The sequence below is a fragment of the Pezoporus flaviventris genome, unplaced genomic scaffold, assembly GCF_033815535.1.
Source record: "Pezoporus flaviventris isolate CSIRO_AGI_PZ_B2104156 unplaced genomic scaffold, CSIRO_AGI_Pfla_v1 ptg000002l, whole genome shotgun sequence".
Classification (NCBI taxonomy): domain Eukaryota; kingdom Metazoa; phylum Chordata; class Aves; order Psittaciformes; family Psittacidae; genus Pezoporus; species Pezoporus flaviventris.
The window spans coordinates 92958328-92977686 of record NW_026892550.1 but is presented as its reverse complement, the minus strand read 5'-3'; the positions used below and the strand labels follow the sequence as shown (position 1 = coordinate 92977686).

The 19359-nt window shown below is 51.4% G+C and overlaps 1 long non-coding RNA gene across 1 annotated transcript in view; it reads left to right on the top strand.

The window, feature by feature from the left end:
- The first annotated feature begins 419 nt into the window (after positions 1-419).
- Positions 420-19359, top strand: part of LOC133264971 (uncharacterized) — a 48662-nt gene continuing 29722 nt past the window's right edge. The window contains exons 1-2 of the long non-coding RNA XR_009741827.1: positions 420-913; positions 16749-16929. This is a non-coding gene — a long non-coding RNA (uncharacterized LOC133264971). The remainder of the gene's footprint in view (positions 914-16748; positions 16930-19359) is intronic.

Below are 19359 nucleotides of genomic sequence, written 5' to 3'. Positions count from 1 at the left end.
GGTTTCTCTCACCTCCTGTTGCATTTCTGTATGTCAGTTTTCTTAGTAAACACCACAGGGGTATATATTAAGTTGTAGTTTCCCACATACCTGTGTCAGTAGGTCTACAGCTGTTGCATGCATATGTGTGTGTGTGTAGCTCCTCAGAAGCTGTTACTCGTACCTGCATCATTCCTAGAGGCTGTTGTATTTTCATGCGGGTGGCTCGGCTCTGAGAAGCAGTAGCCTCTGTGTGTGTGCGCGACTGTGATTCCCCAGCAGCTGTTGCTTGTGTGTGTTCCTGGGAAGCTGTTGTATGTTGTGTGTAGCTGTTCAGCAGCTGTTGGAAGGAAACGGTGTGTGTATGCAGTTCCCCAGCAGCTGTTGCATGCGTGCTCATGTCTCCGGTGGAGGCCCACCCCTTTCTGCCTGTACCCAAGCAGTGGCTGTGCAGTCAAGGAGAGCTCGGAGCTGGCTCTATGAGACTGGGACCTTCTCTTGTCACAGCCTTCCCAGCTGGGAGAAGCAGCGCCGGCTCTGCTCCCAGAGCCCTATCAGCCGAGCCTGTGGCGAATTAATCACTTGCGTTTTAAATGCCAATACAGCCCTTTCTGCCTTCTTCCCCCAGTGATGCGGATGCGGCGAAGGCAGCAAATCCTCCGGCTGTGCGTGCCCTCCCCGGACTGCTGCTGCCGTGCTCGCGTGTGTGCGTGGCTGGGAGCGCTGCCTAGGTGCAGCCGGGAATGAGACGGCTGTGGGGCAGGGGACAGCGCAGTTCCAGGGGCGACTGATACAAGGTGGGGGACCCCCCCTCTTAAGAACACACACCCCTGCGGGGCTCCAAGTTGCTCAAAGACAGGGGTCTTTTGTGCCTGCACTTCATCTCAGCCATGCCTGGTATGGAAGCAGGGAGCAATCGCCCCTCCAGAACCAGGTATGTCTGCATGCGTGTGTGTGTGTGACACGTTTCTGTGTGCGGTCCTGGTGCAGCTGCCTTGCGTGTCCTCGGCTCCCTGTTCTGTCTGTGTCGCCTCTCGGAGAAGCGGCTGAGATTGGAGGGGGAGGACCGGGGTGGGGGGGAGAAAGGGAGAAAGGCAGGATGGATGGATTGCCTTTCTCCTCCAGCCTATGCATGTACCCTCTGGGTGGGGGGTGGCTGTCTCTGAGCTGAGGATGAAGGCAAGGGGTGAGTGCATGGGAGATGGGGAAGTGGCCAGGGGTGAGGGGGAGATGATGCCTACACGGGGTGATGGGAAGGAGGGAGGCTTGGAGATAGGTCCCCCTTTCTATGTGTGTGTGTGTGTGCAACTCGCTTAGGATCAGGATGCTGAATAGGATCAGGGCTTGCTGCACGCAGCTGGGTTTGACTGGTCTGCTTCTACTCAAACCTCACAAGAGGAGGGCATATGTGTATATGTACGTATAGGTATGTATGTGTGTGTCTCTGTGTGTGTATACTTATATATGTATATTATATATGTATATTATATACATGCATGTGCATATACAGGTAGAGATACACTGACATATAGGTTTATTGCCCGCAGAAGGAGACAGCCTCATCCCACAGCCCCCTGCTCCCTGCCTCTTAGCAAACTTTGCCAGGGAGCCTTTTCAGACAGTGATGTGTGTGTGTGTGTTGTCTCTGTGTGTGGTGTGTGAACATTCGCCTGGTTTGGATGCAGGGGAGTGAGTAAATCTCTGCTCTGCTTTTACACTGCTCTGACGGGAGGCTGACTGGCTGCAGAAAAGTCATTGCGTGGTGTCTGTCGGGTGTGTGAGTGTGCGTGTGGTGGCGGAGGGAGCTGGGTATTTATGTAGGGGCCCAGGACAGCTACTCAAATGCACACGTATGTCTATATGCATTGCTTGCAGGGGGTCTGTGTGACCATTTTGGTTTTTTTTTCTACCAGAAAAAGCATGCCCACATTTTTATGCATAAGGATCCTCTTGCTTTGGAGCATGGGATGGGGGAGGAGAAGCTGAATGAATGAATGGGAGCAAGAGGAGGGGGAAGGAGGAGGTATGGGGGTGGGGGAGAGAGACGAACAGACGCATCCTATTCTCATCCCAGGACAGGCAGGAGTGCACAGCTGCTGCTGTTCCCATTCCAGAGCTTGGATCTGGCTGGGTAAAGGCAGCATAAATCTGCTAATGCTGCAGCGGGCAGCATATCTGGGAGCTGCTGTGTGTAATGCCCTCTCCTGTGTGTGCTGGTGTGGCTCCCCCATACCTCTGTGCATGCATGTGAGCACACGTGTGCATACTGCATGTGTGTGTGTGTGGAGGCAGGGGTGGCTGTGCACAAACAATATGCTTGCAAGCCTTGCAAGCACCCAGGGAAGGAAGTGCTGGTGATGGGGAGAAGAGCATCGCTCAGGCGCTGCGGGCGCGTGCATCTTGCAGCCGTGCACAGCCAGCGGTCCGTTGGCACCCACTGTAGGCTCACACAAGCGTCTGCTGCTGGGGGCTGGTGTGTGCACACAAAAGTGGGTGCCCATGTGCAGGCCCGACTCAGGAGCTGCTCCCCCTCCTTTCCCCTAAAGGCTGGAGAGCACAGCGCTTCTCCCCACCCTGGAGGTAGGGAGCTATAAACCAAACTATGGAGCAGGAAGAGGATTGCTGAGATTGGAGCCGGGAGGGGTAAAGATTATGTGGAGTGGGGAGAAGAGGGGGTGGGTCCATGTCCCTGGAGGGGGCCTAGGGGACTGGGGAGCCTGGCTGCATTGCATGCTGTGTGCCAAGGAATTTGTCATGCACTGGGAGGTGGGAGGGAGAAGAGTGTGTGTGAAGTGGGGAGCTGGGGTGAAGGGGGAGGAAGGGGACTGTGCCAGGGTAGAAGGGCATTTCTGGTGACCTGCATCCCCCGCCCTGTCCCCACACACTCCTGTGTCTCAGGAAGCACAGCCCGACAGCATCACTGATGTTCTATTCAAAGGAAGCTTCATGTGCATGGAACATGCATTATTAATATATTTAAATAGAGCTCCCCTTTTGCCTCCCTGCTCTATGCAGACCGTACCAGCAGCAGTGAGGAAGCTGCAGGGAGTGGAGGGGTGCTGACGTGGTGCCAGGGGTGAGAAACAGCCACTTTCATCCCACTAATTTCCTCAGCCTAGAAATCTTTCTCCCCCAGCTCCCCCCCCCCCCAGTTGCCACCCTCCTCACCCTGTTGTTTCCCTCTGGGAGGTGGTTTGCTTTCAGGGCATCCAACTCACAAGCATGTAGATATGTCAGAATCAAGCAAGCTGCTTTCATTCCTTGCCCCCTTCCCCCCCCCCCCCCCCAAAAAAAAAAAGTATGACACCAAAGGAAGAACTGTGAATGAATGGCCTTTCCTTCTCTTCACCCAGCTCCAGGCAAAGTGGGTATTTGGGAATACGCTGCCTGATCCGCCGCGCTGGTGCAAAGCTAAACTGTGGAGCAGAAGCTGCTTGGAGGGTAGAGAGGGCGTTTGGGAAAATGGGGCATACGGAGGTGGAGGTTTTGCTGGGGGGCAGCTTGTGGTTAAAATCAGAAAGGTGGAAATCACAGGCAGGGGGGAAGCAGAGGGGAGGGAAGCATAGCGGCAATGATGTCCATGGCGTTTATTCCTACCTGGGTCACATCAGAAGCCAGATGCAGCTTCAGGCAGAGTGCAGCTGCCTCATCTAACTCTGTTGAAGAGTAGTGGAGAGCCCTGCTCACCTGGGAGAAAAGCTAGTGGTCAAATCAGGCCTGTTGAAACCTCCCAGTGCTGTCAGCAGATGTGTCAGAAAGCATCAGCACATTTGCTAAGAGGAAGAGCCCTGGCTGCTCTCTCCCTCATCTCAAATAGTGTGTTTTTTCCCCTCGGGTCCTCAGTTCCCCAAGCGTGGACCTGGGCTAAGTTCTTTCTGTTATTAGTGTGAAGGAGGGTTGAGGACATGCAGGGAACACCCCTGTCCTCACACTCTGGTGAGCTGATGGGCAGAGCCATGCTCTGGGAGAGGCATGTGGTGTCCCCCAAACACACTTGTAGCCCTCACCCATGCTTGGGTACCAGAGCAGGACAGGAGCAGGTTAGGTGTTCCAGGAAAATACCCCCTTTTCTGGGAATGGAGGAGCTTTTGCTTTCCTTCTCCATGGAGCAGTGAGGGATCCCAGCCTGCCAGCAGGTATGGGGAAAGCTGGAGCATCCTCAGTAGCACTGCAGGTTCTGCTGGTGGGGATTGTTCATGCTGGTCCTGATGCTGAGCTACAGGAGGGTGTTGAGCTCTATTTGGGGTTCTCTGGGGGCAGAGGTCAGTGTTCCTCAATGCCTTTCCAGGTGGGAAGAGGGATTAAGGAGGACATGGATTTCAGCCAACTGAAGGGAAGCAGGCTGATGGGAGCCACCTCCTACACTGGGTGTGTGGGCGTGAAGTCCTCTTTTTGGGGCTGGAATGGCAGAGTGCAAAGCTCAGGGAGCAGACCAAAGGGCTGTGACTGACCTCCAGTCCCTTCTCTCTGCTGGGTCAGCTGTGATCCAGATGAAGGCTGTATTTAAAGCCTCATATGGGTCAGGCTTGGCACTTCGGAGGTGACAGTGACTGTGGGACTGCTGTAGCGTTTGTGTCAGTGGCTAGATGGTCTGGCAGCAGTTACAGCTGCATTTGTGTCCTGGCTTTCCTGTGCTCCCCAGGTGGTGTCAGCTTGGTAGCTTGCTTTGCTGTTGCCTGACCTCCTCTTTAAGGGATTACAGCAGTTCTTCAGGTCTCCTTGGAGCTCAGGGGTACCTAGCCATTGCCTGAGATGAACTGCTTTCCCCACAGACCGCACTGACCAGTTTTCTGTCACTGAGGAGAAATGACCTCATTTGCTCAACACTCATAAGCCAAGAGGAAACCCAGTTCCAACTGACCAGCTGAAGTACAGAAGGAGGGAAGGGCAGTTGTCATTCTTTCCACAGCATTATAAGGGGTGGGAAACAAGCTATTAAGAGCCAGGCTGAGGTGAATAACTTGATGGGTTTGGTCACTATGTTGATGTTGCAGAGAGTCTTTAGGGTTCCCAGACAGCCCTGGGTAGACACAGCGGCTACATGGTGCCTTATAGCATAGCACCAGACACCATGGAGATAGGCACAGGATCAAAGCCCCATAGGAGAATTTGTCCTACTGCTGAAGGTAAGGCCCATCCATCGTCCTGTGCTGACCCAGCTGATGGTGCTGGGTCTATTCCTTCCTGTCTACAGTCACCCCGGGGAGTGCATCTTCAGCTTTTCACACAAGAGTTACACCCATCTGGTTTCAGTAAGCTGTAGGGGAAGGACTGTTTGCAAGAAACTGTAGGTACTTTTGACTCATGTGGGTGTCAGTTAGTTTGACAGCAGGGATAGGAAGCAAATAGGAAGGATCATCAGTAGCATGACCTGGAGAGGGTGTCATGAAGTGCCACAACTGGCATATGGGGAAGTCCCTTCCTTCCTTCCCTCCTAACTTCTGAATGGCTTGGGTGATAAGCTAATCACCATGGGAGGCACTGTAGGTATGCAGACTGTGTCTCAGGATGGGGTACAGGCTACCAGTTGCCTTAAGGCAAGGTATCATATGTTTGTGTTCATTCTTTCCATGGCTCATGCACTCAGTCTGTAGACCAGATGGGTCAGAGTTGCCTGTGTAATTTTAGGTTCCTGTGAGGACTCCATGAGCTGTGCTTCCTCTGGGAACACTGGTTTATGCATGAGAACATGTATGTTGTAAACAGGCAGAGAACCATTTTCTTCTAGGCTTTGTCCGTTCCTCTTGTATGCACAGGTCACATCTGTGTGTGCACAAAGTCTGTGTGCGCATGTGTAGCTCATTTCCTCTTCGGCTTCGTCTGTGTTATCCATGTATCCGTGTGTTCCTGTGTGCATTTGTGTATGAGCCTGTGTGTGATGCAGGTAATTGGTTTATATCTGGAGTGATCATGTGTATGGGTGTGTATAAGCACCTTTTCCATCTCTTGGACTTGATGTCCAAACCTCAGTACTTGATGTCTCAATCTAAGTATGTGTTTGTAGTTGTGTGCCATGCTCAGCTGGAGGACATCCATCCTACCTGTTCATATATCTTCTTCTCCCCACCTCTTGCGATTCTTCTTCTTCCTCTCCTTGGGCAGAGGTCTTGTGCTTCAAGAGATAGTCTTGAGTTGTATTACCTGGTGCCACATGTATGAAGTGAGTTAGCTTTCCTGGCATCTGTGTACTCAAGTACATCCAGAAACAACAAGCTGTGAAGCACAAGGAGAACCAATTAATATTTCCAAGGCTTTATTGAGACCGGTCTGAAAAACCTGGCATTCAATCCTGGGTGCTATGCTAGCTGAAGGAGGGTGAATAAATAAGTTGGAGGGAATTCAAAGAAGAGCAACAAAAATTATGAAAGGGCTAGAGGGACTTACTTATGAGGAGAGATTAAAAGAGCTAAATATGTAGAGCTTGACTAAATGATGATACTATAACAGTTAACAAGTATTTGAGGACTGTAAACACCAAGGAAATGAAGAGATTATTTAAGGTGGAAAAAGATGGGCAAACTCAGAAGTATGGGATGAGGCTGAGCAAAAAGGTGAATATTTGGCTGGCTCTGAGGATACATGCAAGCTTCCTGGTACAAGTGCTCAGACTGACTATGGAATAGTCTGGCAGGTTTATGGAGATGCAACTGCTTGCAGCAAAGAAACACATGGTGGTGAAGAGGGGTGGAGGGAACGAGCATGAACACCATGGACAGTGGTGGAGGTGGAGTGATCTGCAAGGCCTCTTCTTCATACGCACCGCTGCCAAGAGAATTCCAAGAGGTGTTTGATTGTATTTCACCTTTTATTGATACCCTATCTCACCACTGGGGAGAACCTGCACACACTGTTGTTGAGGGAGCAGAGAGGCAGTACAGGAGGAATGAGTAAATGGAGTCTGATGGAGGTGGAGGATGTTATTCCTTCCACCTCTCCATCCTTTCTGTCTGAAGAGGTACTCCAGAAAGCGATCCTGTAGGTGAAAAGGGGCTTTGCCACAACAGTTTTCTAGGAGGGTACAGGCTGAACCTACCAAAGCAAGTGGTTCCCATTTTCCAGACAAAGATAGCTTGGCATGGAGACAGTGGGGTCAGGAGGATCAGACTTCCCTCCTCTGAATTCCTGCTTACAGATGGTTCAAAATTGGGACAACAAGGTCAGAAAGATTAACACCCCTCCTTTTTCACCCCATTGCAGTCACAGGCCAGGAAAATTGATTCAGATCATAATAAAAGGATTAGTGTGGAGAGGTTGCCATTAATAGTGTGATAGACAGGTCAGTGAAATGGAAGGGGCTTCAGGAGCATTGGCCCTGTTACAGATGGTCTGCTGAAAGGGCTCCATGTTTATCAACAGGGAAAAGGGATTTGGTCTTAAAAAGTCTGGAACTAGGTATTGAGAGGGGTAGGAATGAAGCACAGATGTTATTCCCAGCAAGGATCTGTACTGAGGATGACTGCTTTAAATGGCTTCAGATTTCTTTACAGCTTTAGGGCAGAGGGAAAAAAAGTCCTTCTTGGAATGGACTCTGTTGTTTGTTTCCTTGTCAATACTTCCAATAGGATCAAATGTACCAAAATGATATTGCTACACAGAGGTACTATTTGCCCATGACTTCTGCATCAGCCTGGCTATTGAAAACCATAGGAGTATAAGAAGGACCCTACTGAGCCAGGTGTGAGGTCTTTCTGGTCTCCAGATCCCTAGCAGTGTTTGAAAGAGGCAAGAGGAAGAGCATAAAGACAGGTCAACTGTCTAGGAGTACTTTTTCTGAGCACTCTTTTGGCCTCCAGTGATGCGTGGCTGACGGACCCTGTGATGGCAGATCTGTTGCACACTTCCTAGATCTCTATGGATTTGTTTCTTCTCTGAATTTATCCAGCCAGTTTTTGAAATCAGGTGAAGCACTAGCACCCAGAACATGTCATGGTAGGAAGTCATGCAGCATAAACAGTGTGCATTGCAAAATCTCCTGTCATTTGTCTTGAACCTGCTACTTTCTGGTTTAATTTCCTGGCCCTCAGTTTTTGGGTGGGAAGAGATATTTAAACATATGCCTCCTCTACCCATCCTGTGTCATCTGTGGTTTTATAGACCTGTCTTGTTTTATGGCCTCTATTGCCTCTTTTCCAGTAGGCCTTCAACTTTCATCTTTCTGCATATACCAGCTGCCTCTTTCTTGGCTATAGCACTTCATCTTTGTAGTGACAGAAGGACATGAGGCATTGCTAGACGTGGATGGGAAGAGACATCACACCTATGAGCTGTGCCAAGTCCACAAAGGTATAGACTTCTGTGTCAGCTGCAGTGGCATGTTGTAGGAGGTTAAGAAGCTGGGCAAAATCTCTGGAATCATTTTAGTGTGCCCTTGGAACATCAAGACAGGACTGGGCAAGACTCTAGGAGGCTTGGAAAATAGGAAGGGGAATTTTGAAGTGGGCCTCAGGATGTGAGGATAGCTTCTCTGACCATGGGTGCTGGTGGTCAGCAGAGGCAGGAGTGGTCAATACACAGCAAGTGAGGGCATTGAAAGGTGATAGAGATTTGATCTGAGCTCTTACTGAAGCATATTCAGGTAAGACAGTTGATGGTGGGACAGTCTGTAGAAGCAAGGGGAAAGTATGGCTTGGCTGTTTTGCTGGTGTAATAATGGGTGGTGGAAGAGAGTGGAAGGAGGCGTTTAAGAAGACATGGACCACCTATGAGGAGACTCAGGCCTAAGCACAGCACAGGAACATCTTGACCTACTTGAAAGAGATACCCAAGAGTAAGCTTCCAGGTCAGGGCTAGGCTTTCCTATGGCAGATTGAGAGATACAGCAACAAAACCGTGGCTGAAATTAAGATTTTCTCATGTTTCCTGGCTAGCTGAGGCCCACAGCCAGGTTATGGAGAAAAGATGAATGAAAATGAAACATCGGCCACCATCGGTGAGTGGTCTTCAAGCACAATAGGTTCAGAGGGAGGGAACTCATGCTGGGAAGAAAAAGTCCCTGGTGGGGTGCAACAACCTCGTGGTATTGGAAGGTAAAGAAGAAGGTGCCCTGGTAGACGTTATATTTCCTACAGAGAAACAATGTTCTGGGTAAGCTTTGGATTAAAGGCAGTAGGTGACTGAGGTGAGTGTGGAAAGCCTGCTTAGATGCTGCCAGATGTGACCAAGGCTAGGACTGGCATCAAGGGGAGGAGATGAGGGGAGAGGTCTGGTGTGAAGGAAGGGGCAAGGGGTGAAGGCAGAGAGGAACAACATCAGGGGAGACAGTGGAGGTGAGATGTCTGTAGCAGCCATTTATGCCTTGAGATTTCAGTCTCTGCTCCCCACTGAATGCCTCTCAGGGGGCAAGGAAGTCCTCTTCAGCCCCAGCAACCCATTCCCAGCCTGGTCACACACAGGGACAGTGCAGCTGCCTCACTCTTTCTTACATGCTAAGGAAGGTGGTGAGACTTCTTGTTTCACACCGTGTATGCTAGCAGTCAAGAGTGGAGATGGTGAAGGAGAAGGTGTCTTTTCTGCCTCCCCTCTCACTTTCTGCCCTTTCCTTTCTTCTCTCTCCTCCCCCATGCTGGTTGTAACCTTTCTTCCCTTCGCTGTCTGCTCACCTAACACGGGCAGCATCCTGTGTCTCTGTTTGTTCTCCTTTAATCCATGTGATGGATCAGTGACAGACCCCCACTGTAATTTTTCTAAATCAAAGCCCTTTATCTTGAATTGAGCAAGGTCAGGGGAAGCTTCTCAAGGCATCGCTTGTATTTTCTATCTCTGCCTCAGAGCAACTTAAAGGATGGCTCAACAGGATTAGTAGAAAGCGCAAGATCGGACAAATGGATTTGGCAGGGGCTGGCTGGTGGGCCTGGAGGAGCTGTGCTGCTAAGTGGGAGAGCTCCTTGCCTGCTGCCCACTGTGCCCCTGGGCAGTAAAGGCAGCTGGGCTGATGCTGAGCACAGCGCTGTTGCTGCCCCGGGAGAGAGCAGTCTCAGCCTGCAGCACCACTCCTGGCTAAGCAAGGCTACTTAGTGCAGGCTGCGTGCTTTAGGGCCAATGCACAGGGTATATCTCTGTGCTTCAGGGACAACTGCACCCAGCACAAGCCTCTCTGCAAAGCCTAGAGGGACGTGCCGATCACAGCAGAGTGATGTACAGCTGGAATAGCGTGGGTCAGGCCTCAGGAACAAGCCAGGATGCCATTCCCTGCAGTCACAGGTCTCCATGGCAAGCTTCCCATTCCCTTCTCAGCCTGCCGGGTGCTGCTGGAGGTGTGAATTAGCAGTCAAGAAGTGCTGTCATTAGACTGCTTCCTTGGGTTGGCTTCTTCTGCTTCCCTCCTCCCCTTGCTTGTCTTATGCTTTTGCAAGTGTGTGTTTGAGAAGAAAGCATCAAGCTTGTGGGATGGCAGAAGGGCAGCAGGCCATATGTAAGCTCTCCTCACACAGCCTGGCTGGCACACTGTGCAGCCCTGACCAGTTTATGGCCTTTGCTCCCTCCCCAGCATCTCGCTGCTGCTGGCAGCACCAGTTTCACCCATCTCTCACCCAGGGGAGCAGCTGGGTCTGCTTGGGATGGGAGGGGGTTTGAAGCAGGCTGCCCCTTCACTTGTGTTGACCAAGATGATTTGATAACTGTGACCCAACATGGACCCATCCCTTCCCCACCACACAGTGAATCTGTGCTGAGGAGGAGCCCCAGCCCGTTTGTTCTCTGATCCCACAGATGACTGCTTCCCTCCTTCACCTGTACCCCCTCTGTCCTGGACTGCGTTCTCAGTGTACCAAGGCTCAGTGGTCAGAAAGGAGACTCATGAAGAGCATCTTTCCCAGCTGCAGTTAGCAGCTACAGTCCGCTCCCCATCAGGCAGACACCCCTTCCTTGCACACATGTTCAAAGGTGTACGCCTATTGTCTTAGCCTAAGTGTACACGTATGGCAGTGTGAACTGGAGTTGCAAGGGAATACAGATTCTTGTATCTGGCCTTGCTTTCCCAAGCCTTCCAGAACAACAGGATAGCTTGATTAGTCAGGCACATGACTGCTCCTCTCCAGTGTAAGGATTTCCCTCTCCCCATTGTCCTCTTCTTCTTGGCAGTCCTTCTCCCAAGTGGATGAAGGGTCTCTCTGGGATCCCATTTCCTCTCTGCTGTCCTCCTGCACCAGCTTGGCCGTACATCCCAGGGCTTGTCTTTGGTGTGGGGCACTACAGCCTCTCAGCATGTGCTGCCCATGGGGAAAGCTCATGCTGTTTCTGTGTAGAAGAGGATTTGCATGCATGGTCAGGGAGAGACAGCCTGGCCTGTTTATTCTTAATGCTCCGTATTATCTCCATTAATAATGCCACCTCTGCCTCACATGCTAATTAAGGCTCAAGATTGTTAATGTAATAGGGAATTTGGGCAGAGACCACACAGGACTGGCTGGATTAAGTTAACCTTATGGACTGTTAATGGATCTCCTGGAGGGGCATTTCTGCCTAATGAGAATCTGGCTTGAATGGTAATCAGGCGCTCACTCACCACAGGCCCAGCATAGCTGGGAAAGCTGATGAGGCTGCAGGGCAGGACATGGGAAAGGCATCTGCAGGAGCTGTTAGTGAAGCCTAGGAGGGTGCAAGGCCAGAAGAGAAGACCTCGAGGTGAGGAAAGAACTGGGGCAAGTGGAGTAGTGATGCTGGTGGTGCTGCACAAGGGAGAACCACGAACAGGTCCTGAGGCTGCCCCCATTCTTTATGTGGTGGGTGTTTAAATATTAACACAATGGGCTGTATTTCCTGGTTGTGACTTCCAGGAGTGAAAAGGGCACCCAAACTGTGTTAGTGGTGAGCAGGAATCTAGGATAAAAACCTGGGAAGATCCCTGTCTTGTACAGTGTGGGGAAAATGTTAGGGAAGGAATCTGATTCTGAGAACCCTTGTGTGTAAAGAGTGCATTGCCTTGCTGGTGAGCGACAAATGAAAGGCTGGGTCTCTGTTCAGAAGAAACCTGGAGACAAATTAATGGGGGCAAAATTGAGCTTAGAGGCTAAGTTGTTGAGAGTTGGGTCAAGTTTGGGGATATCACAGATTCAGGATTGTTATTGAAGCAAAACAGGTGAAACTTCAGTGTTAGGCTGCATTTTCAAGGCAAAAGTCTATGATCCTGGGCCTGGATGAAACTGGGTCTTGCTAGGAGCCCCTGAAGCCTTCCAGGGAAGGCATGCATACTTTCACATCTGGCGCCTGTGTGCTAATTTTATCCTCCAAAGGGAATAGGTTCTGAGTGGGATATAGGGCATAAGCAAAGGCTGAAATGGAGGCCAGTTGTTTGCTATTTCAATTTGAGTGATTTAGATCAGCATCAGAACAAGCAGAGCTCAGGGTAGGGTGTTTGGGAGGAAAGTAACGATGTGCAGAATTGGTTAAAGGAATAAAGAAATATCTTTGGGGTTTTCTTCTTACCAAAGTCCCACTGCCCCAGGAGATGCCCCAGGTGGGCAGGTTCCATGCTTTGGATCCTCGCCTGGAGGTTACTCAGTTCCTGTGGGATCTGGCTGAAGGCAGCCTTCTGATGAGGGAGCAATGTCAGAGCAACTAAGACATGTTGCTTTGGCTCCAGAGGTGTGAGTTTGAGCTGTGCTGACTTCAATTTGTGCACCCAACCCATGCAAGCCATGAGTCTGGTTTGTAGTGTGCAGAGTTTGGGGGTGCAGGTCTGTGGGTTTGTGATGCAGTTCATGGGGTTGTAAATAGGTGACAAGAGCATGGAAAGGACATAGGTCCAGTCCAGGTTGCCCAGTGAGGTTTTTCTTTCCTTCCTGGCACTTGGTAGGGAAAGATACCAGGGAGCTGCAAGGAAAGGAGTTCCCATGCTGTGTGTTGTGTGGGAGTTGGTTCCTAGGGCAGAGTACACTGCTGCCAGGGAGCGAGGGGAACTGAGGGGAGGTGAGAAATTAAAAGCAGAGACCAGGAGGAGAGGCAGCGCAGGAGCCAGACAGAGTGTTCCAGCCAAGAGGGATCCCCTCCCTGCAGACCTGTGTGCAGCCAGGGGTGCGTGCAGTACTCATCGTGCTGTACCCATAGCGTTGCTTCCACAAGGATGCTCACTCTGCAGGCGTGCAGTAACACACTGGTGTTGCACGCCCAGAGGTTTAAATGCTGTGACACACACATGAGACACCCAGAGAGGACACATCATTCTCTGTGACATCTCACAAATCACTCATGTTTTCAGCAAAAATCATATTTGCACACAGACACACATATATGTTCCATGCATCAATACCTGCATTCCATTGCCCACGGCAGGCACATGCACAGCACCAGAGGCCACACATTCCTGCATACCCATGTGCACACATGACACCACGTTGGCCGTGTTGCCCCCTTTCAGCATTATCCCATGCAGATGGACACACTCATGGCAATACTGACAGACATTCATGGTTTTGTGGCTTCCAGGTTTCCTTGCTTGGCAGCATAAAACTGGCATGTGAAGGTGAGGCAAGCACATCCCTGTGGTGAACGCCACACTGATGTACATGTGCAAACACACATACGCATCCCCCTTGGCTTCTGTTTGCCTTGCTTTTACTCTCCTTTTCCTTCTGTTTAGCCAGTTATGGTGCTTCTTCCATGCCCCTGAAGCACAGGAGCAGATGGTTTGGAGGTCAGTTTAGGATGATGTTCCTTTTCCACTAGTGGCTCTCTTGAGCTGCTTAGCTCAGTAATAAGTATCTCACAGATGAAGATCTTCCTTGCCTATCCACAGCGACACCTCTGTTATCTCTGAGCACCTATTAGAAATCTTGGGTCCAAAAGCCTGTTCAGATTGCCTTCATGACCGCACTTTAACCTAAGTAGCATCTCAGGCTGTGGTGGCTTTTCCAGGTTCAGCAGCATCAGTTAGCTTTGACCAGATGTGGCAACTCCATCTCCACTGTGCTTTGTACACGTGTCTTGCTGAGCCCCAGAAAGACTCCCTCACTTGTCCCCTTTCAGCCTGCATTATTCATCTCCTGTAATGCACAATGAATGTTTGTGGGAAGAGCCATGCAGGTACAACTGAGCACAGTGCCGAGGAGCAGGCATTCCTAGCAGGCTGAAATTGCCTGGGTGCATGGGCCAAGTTGAGATGAGACAGGGGAAATTTTTACTCCTAAGCACTTCTGAAAAGCCAGTGGTGGAGGTAGAGAGGAAGAGGGGCTGGTTTGGAGGGGTTGAGGTGTTGGTGGTGGCTTCCCCACATGTTTCTTCAGCCTCCTCCCATGGTATCGCATAAGCATGTGTGTGGTATATATGTGGGAAGGTGGGAGTGCTCTGGAGGAAGGTTTGAAGTAGGTGGCTTTGGGGAGCAGAGTCTGCATGCCTCAGTAACAGTGGGGAAGTTGTACTTGCATCCACTGGGGAAGGGCTGGGGGTGTTCAGCGGAGAGCTGTGGGATCAGGGTGCTGGGCATACAATGTGTGCGAGGGCAGAATGCTCCTGGAAGAGGCTATTGCAGTGTACACGTTACTGAGGTCTGTCTCTATGTCCAATAGCACCAGACAGAGCTTGGGGGACTCCCTCCATTTTTCCTCTGTGTAGCTGGAGCTAGACCTGATTGCAACCCTTGCATTGCCTGCCTCCAATCCATCCTGATGCCAGCCTCTTTGTATCTGTGGGCTCTTCTTTTTGTACCTGTGCCAATACCCACTGTTCCCAGTATAGCTACAGACCCCTGCACCACATGCCTGCAGTTGCACCCACATCAGCTGCTCTTCCCCCCCTGCCCCAACCCTATGTTTTCCCATGCCTCTCCCATATTCCAGCAGTACACAGTACACAGGCTCGCTCTGATGCCGAACCCTGATCGCTCTCAGTCACTGATAGCAGTATCATGCTGTGACACTACCGTGCTTGTTAAACAAGTCTGGCAGAGTGCTTGCTGTGCCATCCTTGGTGCCAGGCCAAACTCCTCTCCTTCCATCACTCCTTCTTACCCACCTTGCACATCTCCTTGTCTCTCCTGGGGCTTGGGAAGAAGTTGGTGCCATCCTGGTCAAATCTCTGCTTCTCATAAGGGTTTATCTACTTCTTCACCATGCTTAGGTTTTGCAGTCACGTCCCCTGATGCCAGCATCAGCCAATTTCAGAGCACTTGGGGCTGGTGGGACCTTGCACTCTTCTTTGCATGCAAATTATACACATCTAATGCCAGAAGAAAGGAGAAAAGGAGAAGGGATGAGTGTGGATGCTTTTGCAGGCTTTCTGCTCCAGAGACCTTGCTCCCAGGAGCTGCAACATGTGTCAGCAGACAGACACATGGGCTTTGCTGGGAGGTGGTAGAATGGGGAGAACTAGAAAGTGCAGAAAAGGGGAAGATCTCAGGGATGGAGGCAGTTTAAGCAGAGCTGGTGTGGCAGTGGTGTGTGTGTGAGTGCACACCCGTGCAGGTACATAGAACAATACAGCTGCCTCTGAAGTGAGTTCCAGCTTCATAACTTTGAAGAATGTCATTTTTGGGGTATTGAGTGATGCTGGCTGGCTGCATTTCACGTGTAGCTTGTGTTTGTCTGCCTGTGCTGGATGTAGATGAGTATTTGTGTTTTCCATGTGACAGAATATGGCTGGTGTTTGATGGTGCTGGGGCTAGCGTTTACCATCAGGATGGTATGCTGCTGTGTGGGCTGAGTTAGGTGGGTAACAGTTATCTGATGCGATCAGTTTGTATGCTGCAGGCGATTTGTAAGCATAGTACATTTGTGTGTGATAGGCAGCTAGTGCTGCTTGCTTGACTTACGTTCCTCAGCGCGCGGATATGTTTTAAGTGCTTTTCTTTTCTTACAGATGTATGCGTTGTGATTTGTTGCTGCAGTGTTTGTGCTGATATAGATGGTGTGTATGTGTGTGTGTGTATACGTGGGCACTTTTTCTGGTCTTTGATATGGAGGTGGGCTGATTAACTGATGTGCACCTGTTTGGTGACAGTTACGTGTAAGTGGTCAGGAGTTCTCGTGTGGTAGGTATGTTCAAACATCCAGCATGCAGTTGTGCAGTGGTCAGTATTCGCTGTGCTGTATATAAATGTTTTTGCTGTGAGAGGTGGAAGAGGCTGGGTGGAGTTGATGTGGTTGTGTGGTGGTTGTCTGAAACACCACGTATGCAGGTTAATACAGCTGTGCAACCCCATCAGTGAAGGACGCACATGAAGAAGAGGAACACCTTACCCCTTGAAAGGACTCTGAATATTTGGGGGGTGTATTGAGGGTGGTGCATGAGGGTATGAAAAGGCCGGTGTGTGTGCATACAGCATGTGTGTAGCAGTCTGAGTGTGAACAGTGTAGTTGCAGGGGAGTGATGTGAGCAGGGCCAGGAGACAGCCTGTCTTCATGTGTGCGGCCACGTGCGTAGGCACACTTCACCTTCTCCCTGCACAGGGCCAGGGGCTGTCTCCTGTTTGCATGCAGTGGGACAGACAGGCTCTTAGGAAACAGCCCATCCTTTTCCCATACTTTAGATCTGCTTCCATCTGTCTGTCTGCCCTGTTGCCTGTGTCCAGTTGTCTGTACCCATCACCACCAGTACGCCCTGAGCAGCTCACACCCCACACTGCCTGTGGACTCAGCAGCTGTGCATCTCTCCGTCCCTCCCACACACACACATTCACATGCACATGCACCCTGGATCTTCATCTGTGGTATATTCAGTTGCCATTGGAAACCTAAGAAAGAAGTGAATCTACCCTCCAAGTCTTAAGCTGGTGATTTTTTTCCCTTTTTTTTTTTCCTCCTTTTTTTTTTCCCTCCCCTTTCCTCCTCTCCTCACAGAAGGCGAAGTCGTTCGCAATGAATCCATGGCAGCTTCGATCGAGCGGTGAGCTGGAGCACCTACTCACAGGCCACTCCTTGATGTGACTGAAGAGAGGCCTTTCCCAGCACTTGCCGAGGAGAGCAGAGCCCTGGATTTACCTCCTGCACACCCGGGCATCCCCAGCACTGGCACTGCGAGGTAAGCCAACCTCAGCACCTGTCTGTGCACCTTTATCCATCCCTGCTTCTTCCCCAGAGGAGTGAGGAAGGGGAAAAAGAGGGGTTTCTGCTGTGCTGTGAACAAAATATAGGCATCCATCAGACCCCCCCCTCCCCCCCCCCGTCGTTATGGAGAGCTGCTCCCCCTCTCCAACCCCCTTTCCCTGCAGCTCTGCATGCCTGTGCAGGGAGGGGATGTTTGCCGAGCAGCAGGGGTCCCCTGCGCGCAGTCCCGAGTGCTTTCCTCTCCTTTCCCATCCCTCCCTTGGCACACACCTGTCTGCTCTTCTGCCTACAGCATTTCCCTGCCCTCCCCCTGTTTCCTGGGAGAAGGGGCAGCCGGGCTGACGCTGCTGCAGCGGAGCAGCCGGCTGCTTTGGCCAGCAGCATGGCTGGGCTCCGCGGCCCTGGAATGAGTCCCCCTGGGGATGCAGCTTGCATCAGAGCAGCAGTGGGCATCTCAGTACCGGGAGTGGGGCGTGCAGGGGACGGGCTCTCCCTCCCTCCTCATCTCACGGATATTTTGAGTATCCCAGTTCCCCACGGAGGGCACTGGCCTCCATTTCCTAGCCAGGTACCTCCTCTGAATACCCAGCCCAACCTGGCACAGCTTTGGGGGTGATGGGCGTGCGCTTTGTCGCTGCTTAGCTGCTGTCCCCTGGTGCTCCTGCCCAGCTAGGAGGGATGTTTTCCTTCTGGAGACAGCATGTTTCATAAGATGGGAACACCGTGTGCCCTGCACAGGCAGTGGAGGGCCCCTGTGCCGAGCCTGACCCATTTTGGGGCGCAAAGCTCTTGGGAGCACCTGAAAGGGCCTCCCGCTGCCTGGGGCTGCCCTCAGTGCCCCTTTCCCAGCTCCTCTGCTGGGAAGGCAGGAAGATCAGCCGCACTAGTTCTATGGCATGTCTCTGTGCTGCTGATGCTGCTGCAGCGTGGGGATGGGAGCAGGGAGCAGCTGTTTCTCCCATCGCCTGGGCAGGCCCAGATGCGCTGCTGGCCCTTGAGGAGCACGGACGTGCCTGGAGATGCCTTTCCCCAGAATAAGACCCTAAAGCTACAAGCTGCTGGCAAGGCGGCAGGCAGAAGGCGTGCTGAGAGTGGGGTTTAGAGGGGAGGTTTCAGGGTTTGCACCTGCCAGGCTGTGGATTCAGGCTCTGAACAGGCTCTGGGGGTTTCTGTGTCAGGTTTTGGGGCTGCTGCTTTTCTTCAAGGGGAAGGGGACAGTAGGATCTGTGTTGTTGCATGCTGGTGTGGTGTCTCCTGAAGGAGGTGATGAGTTGCTCTTCTCCTGCCCAGGTCCCATCTGGTGACGCTGGCAAGAAGGGTGCATCTTCCTCTGCATCTCCCTACTGCTATGGCAGTACCCTGTCATCTGCCCTCACTTCTTTGATGCCCCCTCTGACTACCCTGACACCTACCCTTCCACTTGAACTGCTGCCTTCAACTTCTGTCCGGTGTTCTTCCTCTTTGGGGGTACTTATAAACTGTTTCTCCCTCCTTCAACAGCACCCCTTCCTCACTCCCTCTCCAGCACTTCCCATCCCTTGTGACCCCTCAGTGCAGGAGCAGGAGCGGATTTGGGCATCCTCAGGAAGGGCTGATGTCCCCTGGCAGGATCGTTTCTGATTGCTGCTGCCAGCTGACAATACTGTGAAGTGATCTTTTCCCCTGTGGTTCACACCCTTCAGTGCGTGAGCGTGTGTGTGTGTTGCAGGTGATGGAATGACTGTAGCGATGCTGATGTGTCACTGCTCCTCTTGGCCAGGGCCCAGCAGGGAGCAACACTGTGCAGTTGCTCTCAGTTCCTTTACTGGGGAGTTTGCAGAAAGCAAACTCTTCCCTGATGGAGCCTCCATAGCCATTTGGCATTGTTTTAATTCCTCAGCCCTCTCAGGACATGGCTTTGGCACTGGCTCAGGGTGGACAAGACAATAAATCCAGCTCTAGGGAGCTTGGTACTGGGTCAAAACTGCTGCTGCTGCGTGGTAGAAAATGCTGATCCTGTATGAACTCACTCTGCTGCTTAGATTTGTTTAGAAAACAATGTTGGCTTAACTCTGTACTGGCAAGGTTTATGTTGAGCTGGGTAATATCTGTCTGCACAACTCTAGCTGGATGATGGCTCAAGTGTTTGTCCTTCCACATCTGGCACGTCTCCGGATCGCGTGTGCTTTGGCTAATCTGACAGACGCAATTGCACACCGTAGCCAGCCAGGTTGAGTCCCTCCTGTTGGGAAAGCTGGTTTGAAAGAGGGTTGAATTACTGTCTTAGCAGGGGGCAAGCCATACCCCACACCAGGCAGCTGCCCTCCCCTTTCAGGAATTACAACAGCTCTGGTCTCCCAGGTGTCTTGAGAAGTGATGCATGGCAAGGCAGAAACCCAGCTTTCTGTATCTCTTTCTCTCCTAG